The sequence below is a fragment of the Mus caroli genome, unplaced genomic scaffold (genome assembly GCF_978045245.1).
Source record: "Mus caroli unplaced genomic scaffold, Mus_caroli_1 scaffold_15, whole genome shotgun sequence".
Classification (NCBI taxonomy): domain Eukaryota; kingdom Metazoa; phylum Chordata; class Mammalia; order Rodentia; family Muridae; genus Mus; species Mus caroli.
In genome coordinates, this window is record NW_028227270.1 from 58,322,581 (window position 1) to 58,345,165 (window position 22,585).

The window sequence follows — 22,585 nt, forward strand, 5'->3', positions numbered from 1 at the left end:
TTCACCAGGGTTCCACCTCTCAACTGGACTGGAGACCCCCCTGTCTGTGGTGGTCATTAGCTCATTGTCCCACAATGTATATGGGTAGTGTATATGTGCCTGTGTGAGTGACTCCTTTCCTCTCTCTCTGGTTCAAAGAGGTAACAAACTCCCAGGCCAGCAAGAAGCATCTAGCAATAAATCCTTTCACTTAATACCCCCAAACTAAACAGCATTTTTTAATCCCCAGATATTAGCACTTATTTATGCACAAGTAATCAAGAGTTAAGTTTTTAGCACAGAAGAGTAAGAGCTGTTTCTCAAGCACTTAATGAACCACAGAATAAATCATAAGAAACGATTTAGATTTTTAGCATAGAACACTAATAAGGAGTTAATAAGGAGTTAAGTTTTCAGAGCTAAATAAATCATAGAAGAGTAAGAGAGAGTTATAACATAAAGATACAGCATTGAATAAAGCCCAGAGTTTTATAAAGTAAAAATAACACACAGCAAGATAAGGAGAAAAGAATCAAGCCAAGAGAGTGTTAGTTTTCTAGAAGACATTAGCTGATAGCATCCAGTACAATTGGAGAAAGTTACAAGACCAGTGATCATCATCCAATGCTGTGTCCCACCCACCTGAGCTGTAAATCTCCAAAAGCTGGTTCGCCCCCAGCAGCAGGGGCTGTCCCTAAACCTGTAGCCTGATGTGGTATCTGATGCACTTAACCTGGGGAAGACTTGATGGCCAACAGTGGGAAGATAACTAGGGCTAGGAGAAGCAATGGGAAAGGTCTCTATGGCAGGAAGTGGGTAGTGGGGAACCAGCAGAAGGAGCAGCCTTTGGAATGCAAAAAAAAAAAAAAAAAGTACCTAACTTTAGAAAAGTTTTCACCAAAAACCTAAAGATCCTGGGCAAGGCAAAATGTGAACTTAACCAATGTTACCTATGGCTTTATGTGTGGAAAAATGTATAGAACATTCTGAGCTTTTGGGCTAATATTCACTTATCAGTGAGTGTATATGATGTGTGTTCTTTTGAGTTTGGGTTACCTCACTCATGATTCTATTTCTATCCATTTGCCTGTGAATTTCATGAAGTCATTGTTTTTCATAGTTGAGTAGTACTCCATTGTGTAAATGTACCACATTTTATGTAGCCTTTCCCTTGTTGAGGGACATCTGGGTTCTTTGCAGCTTCTGGTCATTAGATACAAGGTTGCTCTAAACGTGGTGGAGCATGTGTCTTTGTTATATGTTGGAGCAGGTTTTGGGTATATGCCCAGGAGTGGTATTACTGGTCTTCGGGTAGAGGTATTTCCAGTTTTCTTAGGAACTTCCAGATTGATTTCCAAAGTGGTTGTACCAGCTTGCAGTCCCACCAGAAATGGAGGAGTGTTCTTCTTTCTCCACATCCTTGCCAGCATCTACTGCTGCCTGAAGTTTTGAACTTACCCATTCTGATTGGTGTGAGGTAGAATCTCAGAGTTGTTTTGCTTTGCATTTCCCTGATGACCTAGGATGTTAAACAATTTTTAAGGTGCTTCATGGCCATGCTAGATTCCTCAGTTGAAAATTCTTTGTTTAGTTCTGTACCCCATTTTTTACCCACAGAACATATGAAGCTCAGGGGGAAGGAAAACCAGAGTGTGGATGCTTCAGTCTGGCATAGAAAGGGGAACAGGATGGTTGAAATAGGTAGAAGGAATAGGGACCTGGGAGGGAGACATGAGGGGGAAGGAAGGGAGGGAGGTATTGGAGGGGACAAGAGAGAATTACAGAGGATCAGGAAATCAAATAAAATTATGTATCAGTGGGGGATGAGGAACTGGGGGTAGCCACCGGAGACCCAGAAGACAGGGAAGTGAAAGGCTTCCAGGATGCAATGGGGATAACTTTAGCCTCAACAGGGATGACTTTCGCTGAAATGAGAAGCAAAGGGGAGATAGAACCTCTAGAGACCACCTCCAGTAGATTGGCATGTCCTCCAGTCAAAAGATGGAGCCACTCACCTATTTCAAAGACTTTAACCCTGAAATATCTCTGTCCAAAGGAAAGACAGCGAGAAATATTGGAGCAGAGACTGAAGCGGGCCATCCTGGGACCACTCCAACTGGGGATCATCCCTTCTGCAGACACCAAACTCTGACACTAGACACTGTCATTGTTACCAAGAGGCGATTGCAGACAGTAACCTGGTGAGGCTCTTCATGGGAGGTCCTGCTAGTACCTGATGAGAACAGATGTGGATGCTCTCAGCAAAACATCACACTGAGCTCTGGACCCTGGTGTGGGAGCTCAGGGGAAGGACTAGAAGAGCAGAGTGGGATTGCAATCCCATAGGAAGAACAATGTAGGCTGAGCTGACCACTCAGACCTCCAAGGGACTGGAGGGACTTGGTCCTGTGGAGGTTTGATGCTTCAGCATAGGGGGCTGATGGTGTGGTATGGCAGGAATGGGTGAGTTGGTGGGAGAGCACCCTCATAGAGGCAAAAGGGACTAGGGAGAAGAGAGTTGGAATGTGGTAGTGGCAGAGATGTAACTAGGAAGAGTGATATCATTTGAGATGTATACTAATTGAATGATAAATTAACAAAATTTAGTAATTAAAAGTACAAAGATGACTGGGCGTGGTGGCACACGTCTTTAATCCCAGCACTCAGGAGGCAAAGAAAGGTGGATTTCTGAGTTCGAGGCCAGCCTGGTCTACAAAGTGAGTTCCAGGACAGCCAGGAATATAGAGAGTAACCCTGTCTCAAAAAACAACAACAAAAAACAACAATAACAAAAATTTCAAAGACTTCTCAACACCCAAAATAATAACTCAAACTAGACCCTGATATGTAATTTGGTATATTTCTTTTCTTTTCTTTTTTGTTTTTGTTTTCTACACAGAGTTCATCACAATCTAGTGTCATCCTGCTGGGCCTCAAAACTGTGGCAGCACTCCTACTGGACAGAAGAGATCAAATGACTAAGACAGCACAGGCCTGCCCTGCTTCCACAATAGGGGCACACAGGGCCTTAGTTTGGGAAATTTGTAGTTATCAAGAAATTCTTGTAGTCTCCCAGAGTACATTTTCTTATTCAATCAAGGGGCAGAGTACCTTGTTTGTACAATTACTTCCAATTTTCTGAGGGATGGCTAGATTGACTTTCAGAGTGGTTATACAATTTTACAATCCCACCAGGAGTGGAGTGGTCCCTTTCTCCACACCCTTGGGAGCATGTGCTCTTACTTGAGTTTTTGACCTTAGTCATTCTGATTGTTTAGGAGGAATTTCAGGGTTGGTTTTTTTTTTTTTTGCATTTTCCTGATGAGTGATGAATTTCAACATTTCTTTAAGGGTTTCCCAAACATTCCAGATTCTTCTGTTGAGAATTTTGTCTCCAATTACATGCTTAATTTTGGAGAATTTTCTGTGAGGTGCTGAGAAGCAGGCATATTCTTTTGTCTGAATGTGAAATGTTCTTTAGATATCTGCTTTTGAAAGAATTCTAAAAGAGCTAGAAAATTTCAAAAAAGATCTGCATTATCTCTCTACAGGTTTTTCAACCAATATCCTAAATTCCAACTGAAAACATTGTTTTCAAGAACTATTTAGTTTTTCCAGATATGTCCAGAGTGCTCAGGTCTTGCAAAAAAAAAAAAAAAAAAAAAATCTAAAAAGGAAGTGGTACAGCTTTTAGCTAGATAATCTCATGCAGACCAAAAGCCAAGGTTTTAATTTACATATCAATTTAATTCTTTATTGTAGGGTCCATTTTGATTATCCTATGAATTAACATCCATAGTCACCAGAACCTTGACAACAAGCACTTTTTTTTTTAAGCACTGCAAAAGAATTCAAAGGTCTGTCTTCAGAGCATAAATTTAGCTGGGTGAGACCTTGTCCTGAGATTTCCATTCTGACCACACCTAGACCTAAATTCTCTCTGTTGCAGGCTGACTTTAAACTCAGGGATCTGCCTGCATTTGCGTTTGCCTGTCTTTGAATCTTTCTGATAAGCTGTCTTGTAGTATAGCTGCCTGTTTTTCTTAAGATCTGTGAAGATCCTTATACAATTTATACTGCACCCTTATATTTTTGTGTAGTTCAGAAATGATATAGTTTCAAACTCACGATTTTTAAGTTCTTTTGCACAGGCTTAGGTCATTCCTGAACCTCCTAGTATTTACCATGTTGATGAGATGTTAGCCACACCTTTTCTCCCAAGTAGCCACACCTTTTCTTTCCAGCCTAATTCTGTCTCTGATTATCTTGGAGTCATTAACATTAACAGGGAGGAGACTCCTCAAGGAGGAACGTGAGAACGTGTACAATATAATACAAACAAGCCTTACCTCCCCAGCATTCATTGACTCCAAGTGGCCCATGGCTTCTGGTCCTGTCCTAGGAACAGGAACCATGTCTTGCTGTCCCCACCAAGGCCATGCTGGACTCTGGCAGTATCCATTTCTGTTGCTTGTGTGTATATTTCAGGGGTGAACATTTTCCATTGAAAATGACAGTAGGGAGCTCATCACTGCCTGGGGATAACTTTCCCCCTCACAGTACATTCTGGCCCTGAAGTAACCTAGGCTATCTAGGATAGGAAACATTATCAACAATAGAGCACTCGGCATGGTGAATATGTGTGCTAAAAGTTACAGGTGTCATAGCCCTGAAGTTCTGCAGCTGCAGGGAAAACTATCCATATTGGCCTGAGCCAATCACTCACAGGCTCTCTTGGCTCTCTGGATCTCCCACCATACCACGCTAACCACTCTCATCTTGAAATTTTAACAGTGCTATCTAAGCACCATGTATACAGGCCTGTATCACCATGCCTGGTTTAGTTGGCTTCCACTTCACGTAGCTGGTCATTACAGTTACAGGATGAATAAGATGAACAGTTACACTGAAGTATAATCAGATACGACTTAGCTCTGTGAGCCTGGTTTTCACCACTTATAGAAAAAGGAATGAACTCTGCCCTAGTTCTTTGGTGAGTGTTAACAGATGCTGTGAAAAAGCAAAAACAATACAGCTTGTGTTTGGAAGACAGTGAGGCAGGAGGGCTGCATTTGATAGGAGCCTTCTTCTGTTACTTGAGTTAGGACCACTGCCTGATCTCTGATGTCTTCACACAACCTACTGCACATACTAGATTCCAGGTGAGCCTGAAATTAATAGTCAGATAATTCTTTAAAATAAAACAATAATAACTGAAAGAACACAAAATATTAATGAAAATTGAAAATATGTTAACATATTTATTTAGTGTGCTAATTTGGAACACTGATGAAGACATAAGGTAACTAACCCATCCTTGGGGACCTACCATGTTTTTATGTGCACAACTTAGTAATATGCTCAATCCATAGACTATTTTCCCATCTGTAAATGGATTCCTGATTTTTAGCTCCATTCTCTCCTTTAAAGTATTCAGATAATGACTAAATGTTTATTCAGCAGAGAAGTTCTCATCTGGAGGAATAAGTCTTTTTCCAGCTGAGATTCCAGGGAAATTCTAATTGAGTGGGATGCACTGTTTCACTGGACATTAGCCAAAGGGAGGATTTGAATGTCTCTTTAGATATGTATGTTTCTTTAGAATATACAATTCCTACCATGCTGGCATGTGGCAGGAATGACCCAGTGAGGAGTGAGGAGCTTTAAGGAACAATGGGAGAGCGCCAAATGGGACCTGCAGGGTGCTGTCACTGACAGCTACAGGTAGCTGCCAAGAAAAAACAAAGAGTGGAAGACCTAGAGGGGCTGACCAACCACAGCTGAGTGGATACAGAGAGTACAATAGGAGACAGCTGGTTCTCAGGTACACCCCAAGCACTGGACTCTAAACTGTTCATCCCTAATCCATGGCTCGTTTGTAAATGCCTCATGTATGTAGCCTTACAGTGACTTCTGTTTGAGGTTCAGGTTCCTCAGACCCCAAAAAACCCAAAAAAAACAAAAAACCCCCCCAAAAAAAAAACCAAAAGAAAACTTGATGTCATTCAGAGTCACCACCAGTCAGGGCTCCTAAGTACATCAAGAAAGCAGAATATGATCCTATTCAGACAAATCAATCTTCAGGCTTGCATGTTCCTTTTCTCTCCTTACAGGAAACAAAAATCACATTAACTGACATGTGTCCTTGCGGGCTCATATGAAATCAGATAATAACAATAATTTCAACTGTGAATCATTTCATATGTTCCCAATAATTTTGTGATTTTCTTTGCTTTGCTAATTTCACCATACAAATGCTATGGTGTTTGCGGATATACACCTGTGCCATGGTGTGTAGCTGGCAGTGAGAGTAGACCTTACAGGTATCTGTTATCTGGGTCTACTAGGTGAGGTCTAGAGATAAAACCCAAGGAGCCAGTAGGCTCCGAGCGTCCCTTATTTGGGCTTAAAATATATTCATGTAAGTGCTGGGGTGTGAGCATGCATATGCCAGAGTCTAACTGTAGAAACACAAGAAAATTTGTACAAGTAATATGAGTTTCTAAGAGATTAAACTCAGGTTTCCAGGCATAGCTGCAACCGACTTTACCCATTAAAACAATTCTCTGCCACTCATTTGTGATTCTGAGAAAATTGTTATAAAGAAGTGCTTACTCTGGGTGTTATGACTCCTCCTCTGAAGGTCCTGAGTTCAATTCCCAGCTCAGAATTCACTGCTCACAACCATCGGTGATGACATCTGATGCCCTCTTGTGGTGCATCTAAAGAGAGCCACAGGGTACTTACATATAATAAATAAATTTAAAAAAAGAAGTGTTTACTCCAAAATAAACTAACACATTGCAGAAAAAGGAAACAATAGTATATACTTTTTTTTTTTTTTTTTTTTTTTTTTTGGTTTTTTCGAGACAGGGTTTCTCTGTATAGCCTTGCCTGTCCTGGAACTCACTTTGTAGACCAGGCTGGCCCCGAACTCAGAAATCCACCTGCCTCTGCCTCCCCAGTGCTGGGATTAAAGGCGTGCGCCACCACGCCCGGCAGTATATACTTTTCATTGGCAAATAAGATTTATTATCCTTTGATGACACTATGTTTGTATGTTGAAAAGAAGAAAATATTTTAGTGATGGAATCTTTTATCTAATCTTATTTGAGGATCAGCAAGAAGGCTTAGTGTAAAACATTTGTGGTATGCAAAACTAGCAATCTGACCTTGATTGAGGTCATGATGGCCAAATGTAGACTCTATAAAGTTGTCTTCCATTTTCAAATATCTGTGTTGGCCTAAAAACCCACCAGCATATTACACACATACACATAGACACACAGACACAAACATACATCACAGAAAATGAGATCTCATTGTTCTTACACAATGTAGCATCTGTACATAGTTTCCACTGAAAGCTGTACTTGAAGATGAAGTACAAAAAGGATACATGATACAGGCATGAAGAATTATGGGTCATCAAATAATACATATATACTCATAGCACAGAAATCTATATTATGAGGTACATATTTGATTGGTGATTATCCTACGTTATTACATGTGTGAGAGACAGTTGGAAATGATGCTTGGGATACACACGTGACCTATCATTGTTTATTGTAGCCCCTTGTATTAAGCATTTTATTTATTTATTTATTTATTTATTATATGTAAGTACACTGTAGCTGTCTTCAGACACTCCAGAAGAGGGCGCCAGATCTCGTTACGGATGGTTGTGAGCCACCATGTGGTTGCCGGGATTTGAACTCTGGACCTTCGGAAGAGCAGTCGGGTGCTCTAACCCACTGAGCCATCTCACCAGCCCCTGTATTAAGCATTTTAACATTAATATTATTAAAACATGTTGACAAAACAGAGCACACTGGGGGTACATCATCTACTCCTGGAGTTGTCCTCACAGGGTTGACGCATAAGAATGAAGAGTTAAAATGTAGCCCTGTCTAATAGCAGACCTCCAAGCCAGGCCACATAACAAGCAAAAACTCAAAGGAATTTGATAAAATATGTAAAACAAAACCAGACAAAACAGCCCACAACCCTTTCCCAAGCACCCTTACTTGAAAAGTATGATCAAGCACAGCCTGATATTTGCATAAACAGTGAGGCACTAAGATAATAGGAGTCCCATTCTATACATTGCTGCAGAAAGCTACCTATCACCAGGTGAAAGCATATTCCAAGGTGAACAGGAGCCACAGAAGGAAGACAGGAATAGCCAAAGAAACTTCCTTGATGGAGTTGCCACACACAGAGCAACGTTAATACCTACTACAAATATTTCAAAATATAATCAACAACCACAATTAAGAATTTAGAAAGTTTAATCTAGAGGATAGCAAGGTCATTGTCCTGGGGAGTCCCTGAGGCAACATAGTTCGTGTCAGAACATTTTTCTAAAAGGCTGAAAATCCCAGCTCTTCTAGAATTAACATGTCTTCCCAGGGATGAAATCAGACAACAAACAATTAAAATATTAATTAAGAGGAAAAAAATCTCTGTAGCGATACCACTCATCTAGCTCTGGCTAATGCTGAAAGAGGAGCCAGGCCACAAGTGATTTTGCATCCTATATATGCTGTCATCCTTATGTCTCTTTTTGGTTTACACCCTAGGTTATACTGTGAACAATTTAAGGATGGAGTGGAGACTCCTTGGTTTAGCCACTTGGCAGTTGGGAGATTTACATAACAAATATATTTCAGCAAATATTTTTTTTAAAGTTTTATTTATTTATTATATGTAAGTACATTGTAGCTGTCTTCAGGCACTTTTTCTTCTCCCTCCGGCCCCGACCCTCCAGTTCTACTTACTCCAGCCCAGTTTGCTCCAGCAAATATTTCTTAAGTACACCAATACCCTGAAATACCAGCCCAGCCGGAAACTACAGTGAGAATAAACTTTAAAATAAAACAAGAATGAATTTTAAAAAAGGAAATTACTTATGAAAATTAAAATAGATTAACATATTTCCTCAGTGTGACTTATTTGGAAAAGGGGATCTTCTCCCTTTCCTAGCTCCTTAACTAAATTTTAGCTCCTTTCTCCCCTGGAAAGTATTCAGTAAACGAGTATATATAATGCAGAGAAGTCCCTACCTAGAGGAATCAGTCATTTTCCAGAGATTCCAGGGGAAATTCAAAGTTCATGGGATCCACTGTTACACTACACCACAACCAAAGGGAGCAATGTGAATGTCTCTTTAGAATATCTAATTCCTACCAGGAGGACAGGTTATAGGTTTGATGGGGTGGGGACTGAAAGGCTTTATCATCTAATTGGAGACTGCCACGTGGGGTATGCAGGGTGCTATCACAGACATCTCTGTGTAGTTGCCAAAGGGGGTGGGGGGTGGGGCAGGACAGGGGAAGAACTGGACAGGACTGACCCAGAACAGCTGAGTGGATACAGAGAGCACAATAGAAGGCAGCTGGGGTTCAGCTACACCTCAAGCATTGCACTCCAGAGGGCCGTTTTCTTCTTTTACTTCCAAACACCCAACCACCATCACCACCACCACCACCAATAGTTCATCCATACTCCATGGTTCTTTCTGAATGCCTGTCATGCAGTTTTAGAGTGACTTCTGTTTGAGGTTCAGAGTCCCCTGATGACAGCCTTGCTGTCACCTAGAGTCAACACCACTCAAGAGTTCCTAACTGGATGTTTTGTAGGCATCATGGAACCAGAATAGGATCCAATTCAGCAAGTCAATCTTCATGCATGCATGTTACTTTTCTCTCACTACAGGAAGCATGAATTACATCAGAGTTTCACCTGACATACATTGTTGTGGGCTCCTACTGCTGCCAAATGAATCCAGAAACCAGTCAGATTCTATTAGGAGATTTCAATAAAATGAGGTATGCTCTGTCTGTTTAGACTTTTACTTGAGACAAAATGTCACTATATATGATGGCTGTCCATGAACTCACTATGTACACCACCCTGGCCTAAAAGTCAGAGAGACTGGCCTGCCACTGTCCCCAATGTCCTGGGATTACAGGTATGTTCCTCAAAGTCCAGCTGAGATTATTTTTCTTCTTTTTTTTTTTTTTTTTTTTGGTTTTTTTCCAGACAGGGTTTCTCTGTATAGCTCTGGCTGTCCTGGAACTCACTTTGTAGACCGGGCTGGCCTCAAACTCAGAAATCCGCCTGCCTCTGCCTCCCGAGTGCTGGGATTAAAGGCGTGCGCCACCACGCCCGGCCGAGATTATTTTTTCAATGGCTTATCTTCGAATCAAAGAAAGAATGAATGATAAAGAAAGATTTAAAAAGGAAATCTCATGTTTTTGATGTTCAGTAATACCTACTGATATTTCATAACAATGACTTAAACTGGCAAAATCATTTCATATGTTCTCAAAATCTGGGATATGTTCTTTGCTTTGTAATTCCTCCATGTAAAAGTGTTTCAACCATGTTTCATGGATATACATGTGTGCCATGGCATGTAGGTAGCAGTGAGAAAACATCTTACAGGTGTTTATTATCTACTTCCACTATGTGAGTTCTAGAGATAAAACCCAAAGAAAACCTCCAACTCACCCGTGGCTGCAACTCACACCGTTGTTCCTTATTTTGTTTAACATTTTATATACTGCTGGTGTGTGCCATACATATGCCAGAGCCTAAGTATAGAAATAAGGATAAATTTGTAGTAAGACAATATAAGAAAAAAAAAAAAGATTTCTACTCTGTATCTGTGCAATATAGTACTTGAAGCACTAGCTAGCACAATAAGACAACAAGGGAGAACAAGGAGATACAAACTGGAAAGGAAGAAGTCAAGTGTCACTCCTCCATCTGATATAATGATATAAATATCTAATGTCTAAAATTCTTCCAGAGAATTTCTGAAGCTGATAAACCCCTTCACCAAAGTGACTGGAAACAAATTAACTCAAAAACAACAAACAAACAAACAAACGTTAGTCCTCATTTATACAAACTATAAATATGTGGTGAAAGAAGTCAGTCACAATATCCATAAATAATATAAAATGTCTTGGTGTAACTCTAGCCAAGAAGTGAAAGATCTGTATTACGATAACTTCAAGTCCCTGAAGCAAGAAACTGAAGAAGATATCAAAAGATGGAAAGATCTCCCATGCACATGTCCCCCATACCTCCAGGACACTTGCTCAACTATGTTAATAGCAGCTTTATTCCTAATAGACAGAAAGTTACAACAAAACAAAACAAAACACAAACAACAACAAAAACAACAACAACAAAAACAACAACAACAACAACAACAACAACAACAAAAACCCTGTCCCTTCAACAGAAGCATGGATAAAGGAAATGTCATTCAATTACACGGGGACCCCTCAGGCATTAAAAACAAGGACATCATGCAAGCAAATGGATGGAACTAGAAAATGTCATCCTAAGTGGGGTAACCCAGGCACAAATGGGTATGAATGGTATGTATGTACTGAGTTATAAGTGGATATTACCGATAAAGCATAGGATAACCGTGCAAAAATCCACAGACCCAAAGAACCCAAATAATTAAGAGGGCTCAAGGAAGGCTGGTTCAATTTTTCACATAAGACTTCAGAGGTGGATAGTGGAATGGATCTGGGTAGGAGAAGAAATGGGAAAGGAAGCTGTAGGGGGAGAGGGAGGTACAGGTGCAGGGGAAGCAGAGGAAATCATGGAAATTGGTGGTGTAGGGATCCAGAAGGCATCTCTAGAACCTGCCAGGAACCTGGGACTAAGCGAAGCCTACAGGATGAATATTGCAAGACTCTAGCTAAAACTCCTAGGAGGGGAAGATGTGGATCATGAATTGGCCACTTCCTGTAGACAAGTAGATCTCCCAGTGGAGAAATAAGGACAGCACCCCACCCACAAAATCTTCTACCTAACATCTGTCCTGTCTGCAAGACAAATAGGGAAAGGGATAGAGCAGAGAAGGTTGGAGTGGCTAACCAATGCCATTAAGGAACTCATCCCAGCCGGAGGATAATTTTTTGACTTACAGGAGAATCAGAACCTGAAGTAAATTTGGCTGTCTTAGACAGGAAACATTATGGAAATAGAAATATAACAGATGCATGATAAACCAAAACAATAGTGCTCTTAGTTGGAAGACAGTGGAGTTTTAGACAGGAGGGTTACATATGATGGGAGACTTCTGTTACTAGTGTTAGGGCTAGAGCCTGTGTCCTACCTACCCTACCCAGCTTGGCCCAATCATTCACACTCATAAGCAAAAAAGAGTAATCCAGCAGTAACATGCCCACCTATAAAAAGTGTTTCCTCCTAAGACTGAACTGCCACATTACAAAGAGAGACACAATAGTATTCTATTTCCTTATTATTCAATTTGTCCTGTATTTCTCCATCCTTAGATGACAATAAATTTACAATCTGAAAAGAAGACAGTATTTAACTGATGTAATCTTTCACCTAATCTTATGTGAGCTTCAGTGAGAAGGTTCAGTGTGAAAGGTCTGTGGTAAGCAAGGCTGCCAAGCTGACCTTGATCTCTGTATAATGATGGCCAAAATTAGAATCCACAAAGTTGTCTTCCAGTCTTCATATAGCTGTGGTTGCCTAAAAACCCATCACCACATTCTACACACACACAACTGTAAAAAAAAAAAAAAAATTAAAATAAGCCAGGCGGTGGTGGCGCACACCTTTAATCCCAGCACTCCGGAGGCAGAGGCAGGCAGGTTTCTGAGTTTGAGGCCAGCCTGGTCTACAGAGTGAGTTCCAGGACAGCCAGAGCTACACATAGAAACCCTGTCTAGAAAAACCAAAAAATAAAAAATAAATAAAATAAAATAAGATAAATCTCACTGCACTTACATCATTCTACATCTGCAGATAATTGCCTTAGAAGACATTAGTTCAAGATGAAGTGTCAATTGCATAACTTGCAGGACATCAATTAACATGGACTGCCAAATAATATATACATACACATTGTATAGCAAGCTACATTGTGAGATATACAGTTGATTTCTGATTATTCTACATTATTACATCTCTATGAGATAGATGAATAGGATGCTTTGGGAATATATACCTAAAGTATTTCATGTTCTTTCTAATTCCATCTATTAAATTAAACATTTTAACATTAATGTTATTGAAATGTGCAGAGCAAACAGGATACATTGAGAGTACATCTTCTATCCCTGGACTTGTACTCAGAAGGCTGAGTATCATGAGATCGAGAGTTAAAACATGGGGGCTGGAGAGATGGCTCAGAGGTTAAGAGCACTGGCTGCTCTTCTAGAGGTCCTGAGTTCAATTCCCAGCAACCACATGGTGGCTCACAACCATCTGTAATGGGATCGAATGCCCTGTTCTGGTGTGTCTGAAGACATGACAGTGTACTAATATACTTAAATTAAATAAAATCTTTAAAAAATATACACATATATTTTTTAAAAAGTTAAAATGTAATCCTGACTAATGGCTGACATCAAAGCCAGGCTGCATAACAAACAACAGCATCTCAAAGGAATTTGTGAAAATATGAAAACCAAAAATGAGCCTACCAATGCTTTCACCAGGAACCTTACTTGAAATGTATGATCACATATACCCTGATATTTAAATAAGTAATGAAACACATAGAAAATAAGCACTCAACTCAATTCATTGCAGCAGAAAAATACCTATCACCAAGTAAAGTGGATTTAAGGCTGAACAGAAGTCACAGAAGGAACTGGAGAGCAGCCTAATAAACATCTGTCAATGGATTTGAAACACATAGAACAAAGTTTAATGTCTATGCCACATATTTGAAACTATAAACCACAGCCACAATTGCTGATCTCTACTACAAGACTTTAGTGAACGTGGGAAACAATTTACTTCCCTGAAGGCTATGATGAAGAACAGAAGAAACAAGATGTTTTTCTGAAACTGAAAACATTGTGATGTCTACAGTCTATATCAAAGTCATTAACATGAACAGGATTATAAGTTTTTCTATTTCCTGACATCAAGATGATGTAAAAACACTTTAAAATATTTACACCCCTAGAAACATGGCCAACTAATTAATAAAATCTCATTCCCAGGAACAAGGTTAGATTTGGACATCTGTGATAAGAAGATGCTACAGTTTAGTTTTCTTGGAAATCAGCATACACATGCACCCAAAGACACAGACAAATCTCATAATTAAAATTCAAGTAAGTTGATGAACAAAGAAAATTTTACTCATGATGTTCTTCTATAAGCATTCATTACTATAACCCAGGGGTTGTAGCATCTGAAGGCTTATCCACAGAGCTTCTCTCCATCATGAATTGGCTCATGTAACACAAAATAACCAGATAGGCTTGAAGGCAGGGAAATCAATCCTTCTCAGTTGGTAGTGTCATTTGGGGAGATTTAGGAAATGTTCCCCTGCTGGAGAAAATAAGTCATTGGGGGTAGACTTCAGCGTTTACATCCTGTCTTAGTCAGGGTTTCTATTCCCACACAAACATCGTGACCAAGAAGCAAGTTGGGGAAGAAAGGGTTTTATTCAGCTTACACTTCGACATTGCTGTGCATCACTGAAGGAAGTCAGGCCTGGAACTCAAGCAGGTCAGGAAGCAGGAGCTGATGCAGAGGCCATGGAGGGATGTTCCTTACTGGCTCATTTTCCCTGGCTTGCTCAGCCTGCTCTCTTATCGAACCCAAGACTACCAGCCCAGAGATGGTCCCACCCACAAGGGGCCTTTCCCCCTTGATCACTCATTGAGAAAATGCCTTACAGCTGGATCTCATGGAGGAACTTCCTAAACTGAAGCTCCTTTCTCTGTGATAACTCCAGCTGTGTCAAGTTGACACACAAAACCAGCCAGTATACATCCTCACACCTTGTCTGGTTCCCATGCTGTCTTTAAGGCTATAGGTTGAGGATGTGAGCTCTGAGCTCCCTCCTTTAGCTGCCACAAATGACACTTGTTGCCTTGAAACTGTCATGGTGACCCCATATCCCTTTGGAACCATAAGGCAATTTAAACACTTTTAAAAGTTGCCTTCATGCTGAGGTTTAGTCTCTTGCTATGTACTGTAAAGCTAAGTCCAGGACCCTAAAACAAGTTTGCCCTAGAAAAGAGAAAATCTGCACATAGACCCAAGTGAAGCTATGGACCTTGCTCTCAAGTTAATTCCCATTGTTGCATAAAGATTACAACAATCAATGGCTGAGCATAAGAGACATAGACAGGGCTTAGGAGAAGAACCACAAGGAGAAACAGTTAATAGAGAAAAAGCAGCCTTAGGTTAGGTCAATAATAAAATAATGGCCATGTGGGGTGACCAATTGGAGTTAAGCATAGCCCAGATAAAGCAAGGCAAAATTATATGATGAAATTATTGGCTGAGAAAAACACATAATAGCATAGAGGATAGATATCTAACCAGCTCTTGTGCTGATTAAGGCTTATTATAAACATAAAGTTTGTGTGTGTGTTTTACCTGGAAAACAAATGGTCAAAGGTAAAGTAGAAACCCTGGTTTGGGATCAAATTTTTCTACAATACCTTAGACATTTTATCACAGCAACAGAGAAGGCACTAATATGCACCCATAGTGTTTTACACCTAAGTAATTTATTTCAAGTAATTGAAGTGAACTTTGAAATCAAAACAGTTACCTTATCAATGAAATTCATTGGGCTTTTGTCCCTATGAGTTTATAGGTATGAACAAAACAGAGACATCATCATATTTGAGCAGAGAGTTGACACTTGCTCGAGTTTTTCTCAAGGATGAATAATTTTGTGTAACTTAATATAAGTGAATTAGATAAGATTGTATCAATCCATCAGAGTCGTAGACTGCCTTAATTGTGAGTTCTTCTAGATCTTAAAAGACTACTAGGATGACATGCAATCTTTAACAGATTGATCTCCTGGTAAAGGTTTTACTCTTGCATAAAGATATTCTTACTGTGAAGTTGCCTGCAGAATGGGCTTTTCTCATCCTTTCCAAAATGACTGGTACATGAACAAAGTTTACCACATTGCTTATTTTCATGAAGTTTCTTACATGTGTGTTATTTTACACATTAGGAGATAACTGTCACCTGCAAAGGCATTACCACATAATTCACACAGGGTTTCTCTCCTTTATGTGTTCTTTTATAAATTCTGAGATATGATATATGCTCTTTTATTTATTCAAAGATGACTGTGATATGCAAAGGTTTACCACACTGTGTACATTCATAAGTCATCTCTCCCTCTTTCTTTCCTTCCCTCCCCACCAACACCCCTCTCTCCAGTATGTGTTCCTTGCTGCACTAGGAGATAACTGTGTTGGGCAGGATTTCTCTGTGTAGCCCTGGCTATCCTAGAACTCACTCTGTAGACCAGGCTGGCCTCGAACTCAGAAATCCGCCTGCCTCTGCCTCCCATGCTGCTGGGATTAAAGGTGTGCGCCACCACACCAGGCTGTATGTATTCTCTTATGGCGTTGGAGATTATTATGTTGGGAAAAGGCTTTATCACATTCATTACATTTGAAGGGTTTCTCTCCACTATGAATCCTTTTATGCTTCTGTAGAACACTGTACTGTGAAAAGGCTTTTTCTCACAGATTACATTGGTAGGGTTTCTCTCCAGTATGTGTTCTGTAATGCACTTTGAGATGAGAGTAATGTGAAAAGTCTTTACCACGTTGATTACATGTGTAGGGTTTCTCTGCAGTATGTGTTCTTTTATGATTTTGGAGATTATAATATTGGGAAAAAGCTTTCTCACATTGGTTACATTTTTATGGTTTCTCTCCAGTATGGATTCTTCCATGGCTTTTAAGATGATGGTGTTTGTAAAGGCTTTATCACATTGATTACATTTGTAGGGTTTCTCTAGAATACTGTACTGTGAAAAGGCTTTGTCACATAGATTACATTTGTAGGGTTTCTCTCCAGTATGAATTCTTTTATGCTTTTTAAGATTACTGCGATTTGTAAAGGCTTTACTCCATCTTTTACCTTAATAGGGTTTCTCTCTAGTATATAATCTTTCATGCATTTTAAGATGATTGTTCCTGGCATCAAGGGTGGGAACTGCGGTCTTGCTAGTATGTCTGTGCTGACCTACCTGGTACCTTTCGGTTGCGTTGGAGGCTGCCTGCTCCAGGGCTTCCACGCACGTGCGGGTGGCTGGAGAAGGTAGAGTCTGTCATGCTGGTGGTGGTGTACAAATTCAGCCCTGGTACAGGGAGTTTCCACAGTTTACCCGGTCCCAGGTGATCCAGGGCGAGTTCTTAAGCTCAGTCATGTGGTTCTGGATACTTTGGCGATTTTGGCATGACTCGGATGCTGTGCTGGGTCATTTTTAAAATCCAGATCCTTCACAATGGACAGACGGAAGAACTGGGAATCCCTCCTGATGATGAGGTCTGACGCTGTAAACTCTCTGAACAAGTAGGAGCAAGGTGAGACATTTCAAGAAATTACAGACTTCATTAAAGGCATAAATTAAAGTGGCTTGCCAAAAATGAGGGAAAAAAAAAAAAAAGGTTGTTCCTTCCAAAGGCTTTACCACATTGATTACATCCATAGGCTTTCTGTCCAGTTTGTGTTCTTTTATGTATTTGGAGACTAGTATAAGGTGCAAAGGCTTCAAAACATTGAATCACTTCATAGGGTTTTTTTTTTTCTTCTGTATAAATCTTTTCATCCCTTTGTCCATGACTGTGAACATGTAAAGCAAAGGTTTTACCACATTGAGTATATTCAAAGGTTTTCTCTGCAATCTGACTCCTTTCGTGTCTGTGAAAATAATCGGTACATATGAAAGCTTTACCACATTTATTACAGTGATGAGCATTTAATATATGGCTTAGTTTATCCATCCTTTTTCTATAAAAACTTATTCACGCCGGGTGTGGTGGCGGACACCTTTAACCCCAGCACTTGGGAGGCAGAGACAGGTGGATTTCTGAGTTCAAGGCCAGCCTGGTCTACAAAGTGAGTACCAGGACAGCCAGGGCTATACAGAGGAACCCTGTCTTGAAAAACCAAGGGAAAAAAAAAAAAAAAAAAAACGAAACCAAAACAAAAAAAAACTTATTCACATATTTGAAGAAAACTGGGAGCTTTATCACAATGAATGCACTCAAAGTTTTTCCTATCGTATGTCTCCTACCACATTTGTAATTTGCAAAGTGAACCAGGAGAAATAGAAGCATCTCCAAATCCCTAGGACTCAAGTGAGTTTTCTACAGAATGAGGTTGCTGATGTATTGCCAATGACATCGGAAAACCAAAAACTGTAAACTGTATCACATTCAAAAATTCTACTCTAACTGCAAACTACTACATATCTTCTAATTGTTATGGGAGAGAGAAGGGTACATTGTTTCCCTCAATATACCCTTTGTATACATGGTTTGGATCCACTATGATATATATGATATATGAAAGGAAGACTAACAAATAAAATGTTTGAACATTGCATTCACAGAGTTTGACTTTATAGGTGATCTGAGGATTAAGATTACCCCCACAACATCCATGTAACTACAGATAAGTTGCACAATTTACTAAACATAGGAATGGCAGTACTAGTTGTACTCTGGACTATTTGTTCATTAGAAGCTTTGGACATAGTTTTATCACCCATTCAACATCTACACCTTTTGCAATATCAGAGTCAATGGATTCCCATTTTAAAGGGTAGTTCACATAGGGCTATGTTTCAAATGCCTGAGCTAAGGCATTGTTTCCATGTCCTCTTTCTTAATGAATGCCTTGCAAGATTAATTCAGATACTGCACATTCAGAAACATGGTTCTGTTAGACTGTAGCAATCCCAATATGCTGAAAGCTGTGCTTATTTACACTGTTGCTTCTCCTTAAAACTTCCAGGACATATTAAAACTCCTTCAGAAGCATATTTGTAGGAGCTTGCACATATAAATTACCTTCCATGTCTTCTAGAAATTTGATAATGTTCTTCACTATTTTGATCTTTCCAACTGACGCCTAAAATAGAGTAATAGAAAATGTATGATATATTATTGATAATTATGGAAACTGTAAATTACTAACTTCAGTGAACCTTAGAGTCATGCATGATTTATTCACCTAATTCTTCTTCCATCTCAACTGAAATTACAAAAGAGCATCAATAAGAAAGAAACAATTTTCTCTAATTTTTAAAAGGGAATGGAAATTCAGTCTTACCTATAGCATTGAAGTTCCCGTAGGTCTCTAGCATGACATCTTTGTAGAGTTTCTTCTGGAAAGGAACCAGCAAGGACCGTTCTTCCTTAGTGAAGTTCACATGAACATCCTCATAAGTCACTGCATTCTAGAGCATCCCATATATGTGAAAAACATAAAGCACAGTAGAGACAACATTCGGCATGTATTCTTCATAGACAATGTATTCATAGGATTCTGGGTCCTGGCACACTTGTTTCCTGACACAAAAAGTTCTACTGTAACTACCAAGTCATTTTAGAAGGATACTTAATGAGGTTCACCCCTATCATTTCTTAGGCCTTTGAATAGGATATAGACTTTCTAAAGAAATGCCAATTAAGACACATAAAGAGAAGACAAGCAAACCCATCAACAGTACTTAGCCCACATCAAAGAAACAGGCCCAACTAAGAATGTTGCTGAGTTTGAGAAGAAGCTATGTCATTCTCCATCGTGAAGGCCTCAGGGATAGCCGTGCTTGATCAGGACAGTCCTCACCACAACAGTGTTTTTCCTTTCCAAATGGTGTTGACATATGTCTTGACCATGGGGCAGAATTATGCCTTTTCAAGAAGAAAAATGGTCCTTTATGGGACACCAGGCCTTAGTGTTGGTTGTGAGCCTGCAATACCTCATTGAGCAGCTTGTTAAAGGGCTGGTCTGTGACCTGGGAAAGGGCCTATTTGTTAATCAGGGTTGTCCCCTTTGTTATGACCTGGAGCCATATTTCCCACAATCCTGATGAACAAACATGTATATCCCAGCATCCTAATCTCTCAGATGCCTGGTTACCATACTACTTCTCTGTGGGTGTTTAGGAGGCAGTCCCTCCCTCATGTAAATGTGACATCCCATTTTCTTATCATTGGGAAGTCTTTTCCATCAGCGATTCTACTCTATGCTTCTTATCACAGCATACTTTTGGAGTTCCTGGGATGGGGTTTACAACTGCCACAAAATTAATTCCAAATGGATCTTAAATGATGGCCAGGGCACAATGTCTAGAAGATACCAGAGAATCTCAGCCTCTAAAATTAGGCATCATGCTAAGGATGCTTCTACATCGCAAGCCCTTTCTCCAAACGCTTTGCACAGATGAAGCTCCCATAATGAAGCTATTCAGATGCCACACCGGAGTATATCTAGTGGCTAAGACCTCATGGAACCTCATAGATGGCTTCTAGTTTCAACTCAACCTAGGGGAGGGACCACTCTCAGGACTCCTGCTTGTCAGAGCACTGCTCCTTTAGGTTAGTGGAAAAGGTCCCATGCTCACCATCATGAGAGTTATTAGCTCGCCTGCACTCTGCAAAGGCACCCAGCATCAGAGGTCAAACCACATCACACCAACCATAGAAGCCTGTTTTGCAATGCTGCTAAACCTGCAAAGCACCCGGAAGAGTCCTTCTCTTCGTATGATTGGACAGTTTTCCAGGAGGACTTAGGGATAGACTGTATTGAAAGCTTGCCTCTTAGGGCTTCCTGCCCCAGGAAATCAGTGCAGGACTTGACACTTTTCAGATTTGCAAGATCTTTGTTTCAGTTTTGCCTGTGCCTGTCCTCCAATAGCCTAGCTTTCTGTTACCAGTACTGAGCACAAATATCTTCTCCCTCCATTTCATAATCCTCCCCCTCCCCATCTTCTTCCTGCTTCTCCTCCTCCTTTTTCTCCTCCTACTTTCATCCTACTGTTCCTCCTCCTGGTCCTCTTCTTCCTAATGTTCCCCCACCCCTCCTCCTTCCACTCCTCTTCCTCCTTTTCTTCTTCTCCCTGCCCTCCTCTGCCTCTCCTCCTCCTCCTAAAATCAAGGTGGGTAGCTTGCACAGTTCACTACTCAGCTTGGAGTAGAGTGAGCCATAGGCAGAATGGTTCTATGCATATTATGAATTACTGCATCATTTTAAGATATAAAATGTGATATATGTTTCTGTGATTTTACACTGATCTCAGGAATTCGGCAGCTAATATTCACCTGCTACATATTGAAAGGGTCCAAAACTCACTAAAGACCCCCAAATCAGATAATATGCAAAAAGAAAAAGCACTTATTCTGGAGAAACAACCAGCGTTCTTTGAAATGGCGACCCCAGACAAAGGTACGAGGACCTCCTTATAGGAAACAGGTGGAACCCTCTTGAACGATAGGGTAGTTTAAAATTTCATTGGTGGGTGTAGGGGGTGGCAGGTTGTCAGTGATCTGCATTCCAATGCCATGAACTTTCCACCATATGATGAAGTAGGGCTGCCCAGCCCGGATGGACCATTCTCAGATAGTTCTCGATTTCTGTGGTCATCCCCAGTCTGGTCTCTGGAAGGGGGTTCTACAATCTTTTTTTTTTTTCTTTTTTTTTTTTTTTTTTGGTTTTTCGAGACAGGGTTTCTCTTTATAGCTCTGGCTGTCCTGGACCTCACTTTGTAGAACAGGCTGGCCTCGAACTCAGAAATCCGCCTTCCTCTGCCTCCTGAGTGCTGGGATTAAAGGCGTGCGCCACCACGCCCGGCTAAGAAGAAAGGGTTTTACCTCACCCCTATGAGCCATGTTAGCTGCTGAGATAAGTAACTTAACACATGCAGTGAAATCAATGGCCTGTTTCTCAGCCCTCGGAGCTGAAGTATATTTGCAAGTGGATAAGACATATAGGCAATATTGACATCTAGTTGGAAATTCAATATTCATCAGACCAAGCTAATCATCCCAATGTGTATGACCACCAATCTGATCTGCTTTCACTCACATGACATGAATTAATAAATGCTGGGGAATTACAAAATCACTCACCCAGGCATAACCTGGTACTTCTACATAATGATGATAGATACTAACAGTTGTTTGTGTGCCCAATGTCTTCCCGTGAATTACACAAGAATCTTGTCCTCCTACTCTGGTCTGAAGGTAGAAGACATGCTCCACATGCAAATCCTTTCCCCCTTACTGCAATGGAAATTTGACTACATGGCTCAAACAGGTCATTTAAAACTGAGTGGTGCTGGAGGCAGTTCATTTAACCATTTGGCTAGCTTAATCAAGAAGACAATATGCTATTGCCCTCAGGAGCAAGAACTGAGATCAAGGTCACCTGAGTGTAAGTGGGAGAGTTTTTCTCAGAAATATCTTTCTAGGCTGGAGGTACAGCTGCTCTAGCACTGATGTGTTTTGATAAAGAAATCACTGCACAAGAGTAATGATTATTTTGAAAAATCTCTTTAGAAAGAGTATGTATTCAGCTCACATAGAAACCAGCCAGGAACAGATTTTGCATTTCACACATGCTACCATTGTAATTCTTTTAAAGTTTTAGGACCCAGGTCATATTTTGAAACACAGCAATAGGGAAAGGAGTCTGCAAGTCTAGCCACTGAGGCACATGAAGATTTATAACTCAAGTCCACATTTTAATCATGAAGTAGGGTTTCAAAGATTGAGTTAAAAGATGTATCAGTGCCACAATTTTC

General features: G+C 40.3%; 2 pseudogenes; one reads left to right on the top strand and one right to left on the bottom strand.

Moving 5' to 3' along the window:
• LOC110288572 (uncharacterized) overlaps positions 1-21,671 on the bottom strand; it is a 50,470-nt pseudogene extending 28,799 nt beyond the window's left edge.
• LOC147000940 (NADH dehydrogenase [ubiquinone] 1 beta subcomplex subunit 2, mitochondrial pseudogene) lies at positions 17,003-17,325 on the top strand (annotated as a pseudogene).
• Positions 21,672-22,585: the final 914 nt, after the last annotated feature.